General features: G+C 39.0%; 1 protein-coding gene across 4 annotated transcripts in view; it reads right to left on the reverse strand.

Annotated features, from left to right (window-relative positions):
• prkn (parkin RBR E3 ubiquitin protein ligase) overlaps window positions 1-12564 on the reverse strand; it is a 1117394-nt gene that overhangs the window by 666063 nt on the left and 438767 nt on the right. The window lies entirely within an intron of this gene.

The raw sequence follows: 12564 nt of genomic DNA on the forward strand, positions 1-12564 counted from the left end.
TCCAACTTTTCTCAACTCCAATCTAGGTCCAAGCTAACCCCTCCTCAGAAGAAAATCCTTTCATTCCTTGAGTAAACCTAAAGAATCTTCTTAGGACTACCTCCAATGTCAGTATATCTTTCCTTAGTTAAGGCAAATAAAGTACTCTTACTATTCTAAATGTGGTCTGACTAGTACTTTGTATAGATTTAACAAGATTTCCATATTCTTAAGTATTATTCTCTTTGAAATAAAGGTCAACATCTTATTTTCCTTCCCTGTTACCCAATGAACTTGTATGCTAGCTTTTAGTGATATGCCAGAGACCCCCAACACCCCCCGAACAAATCTCATTGTGCTGCAGATTTCTGAAGTTTCTCCCCATTTAAATAATACTCAGTTGCTCTATTCTTCCTACCAAAGTGCATAACCTTACATTTTCCCACACTGTATTTCATCTGCTGTTTCTGCCCACTCACTTGGCCTGTCTATATGCCTTGGTAGACTTTACGTCTCATCCTCACTACTTGCCTTCCTATCCATTTTATACCATCCATATACTTGGCTATAGTACATTCATTTTTCTTATTCAAGTCACAAATAATTGTGGCCATAGCACTCACCCTGTGGCATCCCACTAGTTGCAGGTTACTATCCTGAACATGCTCTCTTTATCCAAACTCTCTGTCTTCTATTAGTTGGCCAATTATTATCCAACACCATGGGTTTTTAACTTAAGTTGTCTTATATATGGTAACTTATTAATCACCTTATGGAAATTCAAATACATTACATCTATTGGTTACTCTCTATCTTTCCCTGATGGTTACCTCCTCAAAGAATTATAATTTATGTCAAGCATCATTTCCCTTTCATGAAGCCATAACAATGCTGCTTGATTATATTATGCACTTCTAAATGACCTGCTATTACATCTTTTATAATCTAATATTTTCCCAATTACAGGTATTAAGATAATTGGCTGAAAGTAATCTATTTTCTGTCCCCCTCCTTTTTTGAACAAAGGTGGTACATTCTCATTTTTCCAATTATCTGTGGCATTTTCAGAATTGAAGGATTCTTAGAATGTTTCTACCAGTGTGCCCACTATCTGTGTAATTACTGCCTTTAACATCCGAAGATACAACTAATCAGATTCAGGGAACTTATCAGCTTGTAGCCTCATTATTTTCCCAAGTACCTTTTTCTCCAGTGATAGTTGTATTTATTTCTTTCCCCCAAATTTTGTTCTTTACCCCTTGATTATTTAGTATGTTTTGAATGCTGTCTGTGTCCTTTACTGTGAAGACAAATGTAAAGTATTTAATCAGTTCCTCTGTCATTTCCAGACTACCCATTCTATTTCCTTGGACTCTGTAAGGGCCTATGTTCTCTTTTAGTATGTAAAGAAGATCTTACTGTCCATTACTATATTACTTGCTCGTCTATTTTTCCCCTCTTTGTTATTTTTTGGTCATCTTTTGTTGGCTTTTAAAACTTGCTCAATCATCTGGTTTAACACTAGTGTTTGCCACTTAGTCTGATTTTTTTTCAGTTTGATACTTAACTTTACTTCCTTGGTTAACCACGGTTGATTTACTCTCTTCCTAGAATCCTTGTTTCTTACTGGGATTATTTTTGCTGCGAGACATGAACTGATTCACTTCTTCAACTGTTTTTTTATGCTAAGCTCCTTTCTAATCCACTCCAGCCAACTCTGTCCCCATCCCTTTGTACTTACCATAATTTAAGTTTTGCATAGTTATTTCCAACCCCAGTTTCTCCTCAAACAGAATGCTAAATTCCATCATTTTATGGTAATTGTTGCCTAGGAGATCTTTTATTCTCAGAACATCTAGTCAACCTGCTTCATTACACATTCCAAATCCAGAATAGCCTGATCGCTGGTTGGATCCACAATGTATTGTTCTGGGAAACTGTCTCAAAAATTCTCTATGAATTCTTCCTTATTTTTACCTCTGCTAATTTGGTTTACCAATGTACACGAAGGTCACTCATAATTAGTGTTCTGTCCTGTTATATCCCTCAATATTTCCTAATTTGTTCTCTATCGTACAGTACAGCTACTGTTAGGGGCCTGTAAAGTGAGCCAACAGTGTCTTTTTCCTCTTGATATTTCATACCTCCACCATACAGATTCTATACCATCCAATCCATGATCCTTTCTTGCCAATGTACTTACTTCATCTCATATTAACAAAACTCTCATTTTTCCTTCCTTTCACAAAGGCACATACTCTTGAATATTTACTTCCATGCTTTGATCTCATTCTATAAGATCATATCTATTAACCTTTGTGTCATTAATTAATTTACTTTGTTCAAAATTCCATGCACATTTAAGTAAAGAATGTTGTATTTTAACCATTTGTTTTCCCATCTTGATCCTGTTTGTTGTTTCTTTTATGCTTGTACATTGTGTCCCTTCCTGTACCACTCTGGGTACCACTAACCAAATAGGTGTTCTATCATACCATTGCATGCTTTTGGGAGAAAGTGAGGACTGCGGATACTGGAGATCAGAGTCGAAAAGTGTGGTGCTGGAAAATCTCAGCAGGTCAGGCAGCATCCAAGGAACAGGACAGTCGATATTTCAGGCATAAGCCCTTCATCAGGAATGTAGCATTTGTCTAACCAAGATCAATTAATCCTCAATTTAAAATAAAATTTTGACCTAGGAGCAATTCCCATTACCAATGATCCTTCTTCAGAACTCAGCATCTACGAAAACTGGTATTTGACTTTCTTTCCTCTCTCTCTCTCTGGGCTCTGTCTCCAATGATGTGCTCACTCCTTTTTCCACCACCCTCTGTCATCAAGTAAAATGCCTTTTTTTTCAATGCTGTCAGTTCTGAAGATGGGTCACTGGACCCAAAAACTTAACTGTTTTCTATCCACAAATGCTGCCAGATCTGCTGACTGACTCCAGAAATTTCTGTTTTTGTTTAAAAATAAACTGTCTGAAATATTAATAAAAATCAGAGATTGGTATAACACTGTCTGTTGACATAAGACCTGCACGTTTCATGACTGATTTCACAATCTTTAATTACCAGAGTTGGGTTACCTGACATTTCAGTTTTCTTGAGAGCTCCAATTGGTTGTACACTCCATGAAGTGTAGCATGCCTAATGAAGGGCCTGAAATGTCGACTCTTCTGTTCCTTGGATGCTGCCTGACCTGTTGTGCTTTTCCAGCGCCACACTTTTTGCCACTATATGCTTTTGCTTTATAAGCTTAGGTTTTCCTTCTCCTGAACCTTCTTCCCTATTTAATTTAAAGCCTTCTTAATACACCTAATTATTAATTCACCAGGATACTAGAACCAGTGTGGTTCAAATGAAGCCTGTTCCACCAGAATAGCTTCCTTCTATCCTCAGTATTGATGCCAGTGCCCATGGCCTGAACCTCACTCCTCCCACACAATCTTTGAGCCATCCATTAATTCTTTGACATTGGTTATTCCATGCCATTTGTCCATGGCTTAAGTAGTAAATTTGAGAGTTTCTGCTTTTTCAGTTTAGCTTGTAACTGTTCAAAATATTTTAGCACAATCAATTTTTAAAAATTGATTCATGGGATGAGGGTGTCACTGGTAAGGCCAGCATTTAGTGCCCACTCCTATGTGCTCAGAGGGCAGTTAAGAGTCAACCACATTGCTGTGGGTCTGGAGTCACATAGAGATCAGACCAGGTAAAGATGGCAGTTTCCTTCCCTAAAGGACTTTAATGAATCAGATGGGCTTTTCTGACAATCAGTAATGGATACATGGTCACCATTAGATTCTTAATTCTACATTTTTTTTTCATGCAATTCAAACTCCACCATCTGCCATGACAGGGTTTGAACATGGATTCCTAAAATATTATCTCAGTCTCTGGATTAACAGTCCAGTGATAATACCACTAGGCCACCACCTCCCCATAATAGTGTTGGTACCAATGATGATCATTAGTTGGCTCTTGCCCCACTCCAGGTTCCACCCCAGGTCTGAAGAGGTGTTCTTAATCATGGTACCAGGCAGAAGACTTTGGGACTCAGAAAGCAGGATCTATATCCCCAGTTATATTGCCCCACACCAGAATAAAATTCCTATTTCCTTCCTGAACAATGTCATGGTCAGTTTCCTCATCTTCCCTCTCATCCACACAGCCTGTGAGAACATCATAACTGTTGGACAACTGCAGGGACTGAAGCTCCTCAAGTGCTATTCCTAGGGCCTCTATACTGGCCTCACTTGGAGTCATACCCACCTGTCTTTAATGATTAGATCATCTAAATTGCTTACAATGAAGGGTGTGACCACTATTTTTAATAAGAAATTTTCTCATTGATAAAAATGTATTCACTACATTTAGCTTAATTTATACCCACATAAACAAACACTGGAATTCATTGCCCCACTTCAGGGAACGTAAAGCCAGTTGGAGCTCTCAAGAAAACTGAAAGGTCAGGTAACCCAACTCTGGTAATTAAAGGTTGTGAAATCATTCATGAAACATGCAGGTCTTAAGTCAACAGACAGTGTTATACCAATTCTGACTTTTATTAACATTTCAAACAGTTTATTTTTAAACAAAAACAGAAATTTCTGGAGTAAGTCAGCAGATCTGGCAGCATTTGTGGACAGAGAACAGAGTTAAGTTTTTGGGTCCAGTGACCCATCTTCAGAATTGTGACAGAATTGAAAAAAAAGTATTTATCTTGATGACAGGAGGTGGTGGAAAAGGAGTGAGCACATCGGTGGAGACAGAGCCCAGAGACAGAGTGAGGAAAGAAAGTCAAATACCAGTTTTTCGTAGATGCTGAGTTCTGAAGAAGGATCACTGGTAATGGTAATTGCTACTAGGTCAAAATTTTATTTTAAATTGAAGATTGATTGATCTTGGCCAACTAGACATATTAAAGGACAAATGGAAAAGACAGATAAAGTTATATGGGGTCAACCACAAATCAGCCAGGATTTCACTTAATGGTGGAATATGCTTTAAGACCAAAATGACCGTATCCTGTTCCTGAGGTGATTGGGACTTATAGCTGTGCTTTTACAATCTTGCATTTCCATGTTGCCTTGCTTCTCCGGCAGTAGCCCTAACTGGCATTCAACGATTATCTCACGACAACTGACAACTTCTTGGAGATTTTGTATTCAATCTTTTGTGGCACCCATTGATGTAAATCATCCAGCCACATGGATTTACATAATTTTAACTCTTTTTACTTTTATTTGAGCCTGAGAATTTTATGCAATCACACCAGAGTCACTAGCTGACATACAAAACTTTCTACGATAGGCTGCATGCTAATATAATAACTATTTTCTGAAGTAATCAGGCAGCGAGTTAACTTTTTTTAGTTCATCAACAATTTTCATTCTGTATTCTTAAGGGACTCTTCTTTCTTGACAATATTCCTGTTGTCATATGCTGGAAGAATTTCTTGCTGTAACATTTAGTGTGTAGGTCTATGTTCATTTCTAGATCTCCATTTGCATTAATGACTGCCACTTCTTATTTTTTTTGTAAGTTTAAATTCCGTCATGCTGTAGGGAATTAAATATGTACCCATCACAAATGCCTACATAGTATGAAGAAGCAAGCTGTGTGATGTGAGTTGATGGAATTTAAGTAAAAGCTGCCTTAAAGAAGTGATGCACTTCCTGACCTACCAGAATGCCCCTTCCACTGGGACACATAGCTGAACGGCATTGGGGAGTGAACAAATGGTTCTCACTGCAATTTGCATGAATAGCACAGTAACAATCAGATAATTAGACATTTTTTCTGACAGTTAATTAAGACAAAAGGAGACAACTATTCCCAGAATACAACAGCTATTAGCGAGCACTTCTCTTCTGATTGAATCTCAAAGCTGGCCTTTAAGGTGAAAATGGCATTATTCTCATCAGCACTATAAACATCAAGTAAAGGAGATTTTGTCCCTTGGTCCTTGAACACAATAAATCTACCATTTGTATTTTGTATCCTCTGAACTGCGCGTAATTTATCACTTTATTGAAAAGGTTCCATTATGCTAATGTTTTACAAAAATCACTTGATCTTCTATGAGGTCAAAAGGCCATTTTTCTATGCATATTTTTGACTATGACTGATTTCTAATGTCACTGAAAGCAATACAAAAAATATAATGAAGATTATTCCCACATAGAGAAGTGTAAGAGAAAAAAAAGCATTAAGAGACCTTAGCGACAGTGCAGTTAGAAAAAAATACTTAAGTCTATGCAAATTCTGAAAGAAAAAAAGTCATAAAATAACAATATGAAAGCAATTAGCTATTTTTAACAATGACCTTTATTGGTTCAGAGCACACAGAATCATGGAGTAATAGAATTATACAGCACAGAAGGAGGCCATTAAGTCCAACATGCCTGTGTCAGCTTTTTGAATAAACTACCAATAATCCCATTCCACTGCTCTTTACCCAGAGCCCTGCAACCTATTTTCACTTCAAATACGTATATGATTTTCTTTAGAAAATAATTAATAAATTTCCTTCCACCACTCTTTCAAATCAGATCATTACGAATCAATGTGTAAATTATTTTTCTTCATGTTACCTTTGATTCTTTACTTTAAATATGTGTCTATTTGTTACCCAACCTTCTGTATTGAAAGTTTTTCTCCTTATTTACCCTATCAGAGTCTTTCAAGATTTTGAACAATTTTATTAAACCTCCCCTTAACATAATCTGAAAGAAAGAAAGCAATACTAGCTTTTCTAATGTCTAAATCATGATTGAAGTCATTCTTACCAGGTACCATGGTAACAAATCTCTTCTGCACTCTCTCAAAGCCTTGACATTCCCCCTAAAATGTAGTACCCAGAATCTGCCATAATATACCGGTTGAAGTCTAAATGCGTTTTGTTTTAAGATCAAGAACATTGTTCTTGTTTGATTTTAAAGTCTATTTATTTTTTATGAAATCAAGGATCCTGTAAGACTTTTTAATAGCCTGCACAACTTGCTTTGCTACCTTCAAAGATTGCTTTATACAGTCCCAGGAGACTCAGTTTCTCCAGCCCCTTTAAAAGTCTACTTTTTAGCTTATTTTTTTTCTCCTTATTCTTTCTTGAGTCACCTTCCATTTCTTTACATTAAATTTCATCTGCTATGCATATTTCTCATGTCACCACTGCAAAGTTTAAAATTATGGCCTTTAAGTGAAAATCCAAGTCAACAATACATACTATTAGCAATAGCCTCAAAACCAACCTCATTACACATTTGCCTCCAGTCTGAAAAATAACCATCAACCAATATTCATTACTTCCTGACCTTTAAGCATTTCATTCCAAGCATTTCAATTACTTTAACTATTTACAATATGCACAATCAAATATTTTTTAAAACTCTGTATATTCATCTATTGCATTATACTCAAACAGACCTCTCCATTACTTCATCAAAGAACCCAGTCAGGTTGGGCAAACATAATTTGTTTTTAAGAATCCAAACTGGCTTTCAGTTATTAACCCATTTTTACAAGACCAGTTGAACATTCCTGAATTCACCAAACCTCCAGTACCACTTGATAAAGCTAAAATGAGATGAATGATTATGGCTAGATCATCTGCAATTTCCACTCTTGCTGCCCTTAGCAAACTAGACTGCATCATCTCAAGACCAGATGCCTTTCAATTGTTAATTTTCTCTGCATTATCCATTTTCATTAATGAAAGCAGATGTAAAGTATTAATTTTATACCACAAAAACATCTAAATAATTTTCATAATCTTTAATTGATTCCTTCATTCTTTTGACTACCTTTTTACTATTTGTCCACTTCTAAATGTGTAAATGTATGGATCTAAGATGATGGCAGAGTAGGACACTTCAGCAGAGGTTGTCTGATCCATCTGTTTCTTTCCCTTTTATTTCTCACATGATAGTCTTTCAGTGGCTTATGCTCAGCAGTACGTGGTGGTCTGTTGGCAGCTGACGGTGGTCCCTCAGCCCGGTCTCTTGGTTCGGAATGGCAGTACCTTGGCATGTGAGTGGGTCCTAAAAGCAGCAAGAGGAGATTGGGGAGGCGGCAGCTTCAGTGGAAGCAGCAGCAGGAGCAATGGCATTGCAACCCCAATCGAGAAGAACAAGCATTGAGGGAGGTCCCCCAGTATCTGTGGCGGTGATATCGAGAACAGACAGCTGAAGTTTCCCAGACAGCGAGGTAAGTGGAGGTTTCATCTAAGACTACTGAGTTTTTAAATTAACAAAGTTTTTAACTTTGTTTTCTAGTTTAAACTAAGAAAGACTTCAGTGTTAACTATTGCCTTACTTCTTTATTTTTCTCCTTGTTTTTTGAAGGTAATGCTTAACTATTTAACTCTGTTCTCTTACTACTTTGTACCTAAGTTTTTTGTACCTAGGGATCTTTTATGTAAGATCGTGCCGTGTGTGGTGACATTATACACTTTTCAGCATACTCCTGTTCTCAAATACACTTCATGATAAAAGCTAAAAGACTTTGTCTTTCTTTTGATGTTACTCATTTTCTGTTCTCATTCACTCTTTTTGCCCTATTTTCCAGTTCTGTCAGTACTTTTTGAATTTACCTGATTCTTTCCAATGAATTATGAAGCTAATATTTACTATAATCCTCCTGTTTTATTTTATTTTAATCCCAGGAAGTTAATTTGAATACTTCCTGAAAACGGGTGTGGAGATCAGAGTACATAATTATTCTGAAACTGCACATTGCATCGCAAGCAATGAATCAATTTTTTGCTGCCCACTGTTTTACATTGTTTTTGTTTGCAACCGATGTTACCTGCACTGATTAATGGATTCATGCATTTGAGGAAGAATTAATATCACAAATTGCTAGTGTTACTGAAAGACAACTTGGTCTTGTTAAAGATAAGGTGCATTGTGGTGACAAAAAGTCACAGTCACTGTTTTGATACTTTGAGGATTGCTGTCATGCTGCAGTAAAGAGGCTTGTACATTCTGTTGATTCAGAGAGCAAGAGTTCTCAACTGTTAGCCAGGCCGTCATGATGGTATGGTCAAAGCCAATCCAAAACAAGTTCTCAATGGAGATTCTTGCAGAAGATATTAGTGTGATATCAATGGCTGCAACAGCAGATGAAGGCTGCAGCAGTGGGGAGGTCCCCAGTCATTGAAGTCTTCCTTGCCAGGAAGCTGGATCTACTTTCTGTCAAGGACTCTGTCTGATGATATGCAAGAGCATTCTCACATTAAAAGATGTCCCACATAGGGCGTCTACCTAGAGGAGATCTGTTCCACCCCTCACAAACATCTAACAAATATGTGGTCAGAGACATGTCTCTAGACAGGGCTAATCAACCACACAAGGACCCACAGAACCCATTACTAGTTACATGGAATTTCCTTGGTGGACTTTTAGTAAGTGATTGCTGACGACAACTTTGAGAAATGGCTGAACATGTAACATAGTATGTTACAAGATTTTTTGATTATATTCTGAAGGCTTTAATGCAAGAGCTAAAGAGAAACAGAGATATCCTATATCCAATTGAGGACACTGAGTCACAAACTCAGGAATTAGAAGGATGAAGTAACAATGGAGATTTACAGTTGTTGATGCGAGAGCAGTTGTTAATTTTAAATTTGAGTCAGATAAATTTTTGTTAAGCAAAGGTATTAAGGGATATGGGCCAAAGGCAGGTACATGGAGTTGGGCCCCCGATCAGCCATTATCTCAATAAATGGCAGAACAGACTGGAAGGGCTGAATGGCCTATTCCTGTTTCTGAGTTCCTATGTTAACATCAGGAGTGTGGCTCCAGGCAAACGGATCCAATGCAGGAAGAAGTTTCAGAATCTGACACAAATTCTCAAGATGAGTGGTTTCAGTCTTAAAATGGGGTATCTGAATGCTAGTGTATCCACTGTTCAATCCGCTATACCCAATCACTCATATACCAACAATCTTTATCACTTCTCAACCCTTCATTTTTATCTCATTGCAAGCCTCACATCCATGCTCACAACTTGCAAGATTGACAATTCAATCAAGACAAGCATATACCCCTTGTAAATTTATGATTATGTTAAAGTACATTTAGATGCAAGGTTATTTTCTTTTGTTGCTAAGTAAATAGCTTGATTGCCTAAGAATAAATCTTTATTTTGAAAAAGAGCAATTTTTGCATGATATTAACATACATCTTTAAGAGCCATACATTAAATTGCTGTCAATCATGATCTCCCTTAACAAGATATGATGAATTATTTTGGTGACTTGTTAGACAGTCGCTGAGCAGCATTGGTAGGAGTCAGACATACTGTACTTAGCTCCTAGTGGATACTATCTGTCTACAGTTGAATCTTGGGTAGAAAAGAACATAACAGCCATGATGCCTTTCCTTAAAATGATTTGGAGGTGCTGGTGTTCGACTGGAGTGTACAAGGAGGTGCTCAAGGAGCAGTGCTTCGAAATAGTGCTTCCAAATAAACCTGTTGTACTATGACCTGGTGTTGTGTGATTTTTAACTATTTTTGCAATGACTGTTATAACCACTGTGAGTCTGGCATCATATCTAGGTAAGGTAAGGTACAAGATAAGAATGTCAAGGGTTTTTGACTGAAGAATGTGAATGAACCAGATGGTTTAAATGATAGGAGACAGTAAGGACTGCAGATGCTGGAAGTCAGAGGTGATAGATGTGAAGCTGGAAGGGCACAGGAGGTCAGACAGCATCTGAGGAGCAGGAAAGTCAATGATTCAGGCCAAAATCCTTTGCCAAGACTGGGGAGGGGAAGGGAGCCCACATGTATATAGAGGGAAGGAGGTGGGGCTGGGAGAGGGGTAGGTGGGATGGTGGTAGGTGAATGAAGGTTTCTAATGATTGATTATTGGGAAAGATGAAATGGACAGGTGAGTAGGAAGATGGACAGGCTAGGACAGGTCAGGGAGGTGAAGAGGAGGGGTGAGGTTAGACATGAAATAAGGTTTGTGGAGGAGGGGTTTTGAAGCTGATGAAGTCAAATGTTGAGGCCATTGGACTGTAAGCTTCCCAGGCGAAAGATAAGGTGTTATTCCTTCAGTTTCTGTTTGGCCTAACTCTTGACAGTTGAGGAGGCCAAGGATGGACGTGTCGACGTAGTAGTGGGCGGGGGAAATTAAAGTGGATGACAACTGTAAGATCAGGTTGGTTAATGCATACTGAGTGCAGATGCTCCATGAACTGGTTCCCCAGTTTGTGTTTAGTCTCCCTGACATAGAGGAGACCAAATCGGGAGCAATGGATGCAATAGATGAGGTCGGATGACGTGCAGGTGAATTTCTGTCGGATCTGAAAGGATTATTTAGGGCCTTGAACAGAGGTAAGAGAGGAGGTGTGGGGGCAGGAGCTGTACCTCTTACTGTTGCAGAGAAAGGTACCGATTGTAGTGAAGAAGTTGGTGGGGGATGTAGAGTTGACGAAAGAGTCTCAGAGTGAGCAGTCCATGTGGAAAGCAGACAGGGGTGGAGAAAGAAATATCTTTTTGGTGGTAGGGTCTGATTGAGGTGGTGTAAATGTTGGAGGATGAGACAATGGATTTGGAGGTTGATGGAGTGGTTGGTATCGTTATTGTTGTTGAGTCAATTTCCAGAGATGGAGACAGAGAGGTACAGGAGGGGGAAGGAGGTGTCAACTACACCAGCATCATCCTTCACCCCTCCTTCGCTATATTGATGATTGCATCAGTGCTGCCTCATCTCCCCGTGAGGAGCTCACGCAGTCCATCAACTGCGCCAACACCTTCCACCCCACCTTCTAATTCACCTAGACCATTTCTGACATCTCCTTACTCTTCCTGGACCTCCCCATCTCCATCTCTGGACATGGACTCACCACTGATATCCATTTCAAACCCTTTACTCCCACAACTACCTCGACAACACCTCTCACCCACCTCCTGCAAAGATGCTACCCCATACTCCCAATTCCTCCACCTTCACTGCATCAACTCCCAAGATACTCCAGGACAACGCAGATATCCTTCTACTTTACGGAGCATAGTTTCCCCTCCGCAGTATTTAAGGATGCCCTCAACCATATCTCCGCCATCTCCTGCACTTCTGCCTTCAAACACCTTGCTCCCAACAACAATGATAGGGTCCACTTAGTCCTCACATACCACCACACCAACTTCCAAAACCAATACATCATCCCATGACATTTCTGCCAGCTACAATCAGACCCCACCACCAAAACGATATTTCCTTCCCCACCCCTGTCTGCTTTTCACAGTGACTGCTCACTCTGAGACTCCCTCATCAACTCTACAATCCCCACCAAATTCTCTTCCACACAGTACCTTTCCCTGCAACCGCAAGAGGTGCAACCCCTGCCCCTATACCTCCTCCCTCACCTTCGTCCAAGGCCCTAAGCAACCTTTCCAGATCTAACAGAGATTCACCTGTATGTCATCCAATTTCATCTATTGCATCCGATGTGGTCTCCTCTATATCGGGGAGACCAAACGCAGACTTGGGGACCAGTTCACAGAGCATCTGCGCTCAATACGCATTAACCAACCTGATCTTCCGGTTGCCATTCATTTCAATTCCCCC

Source organism: Chiloscyllium punctatum, chromosome 11, assembly GCF_047496795.1.
Source record: "Chiloscyllium punctatum isolate Juve2018m chromosome 11, sChiPun1.3, whole genome shotgun sequence".
Taxonomy (NCBI): domain Eukaryota; kingdom Metazoa; phylum Chordata; class Chondrichthyes; order Orectolobiformes; family Hemiscylliidae; genus Chiloscyllium; species Chiloscyllium punctatum.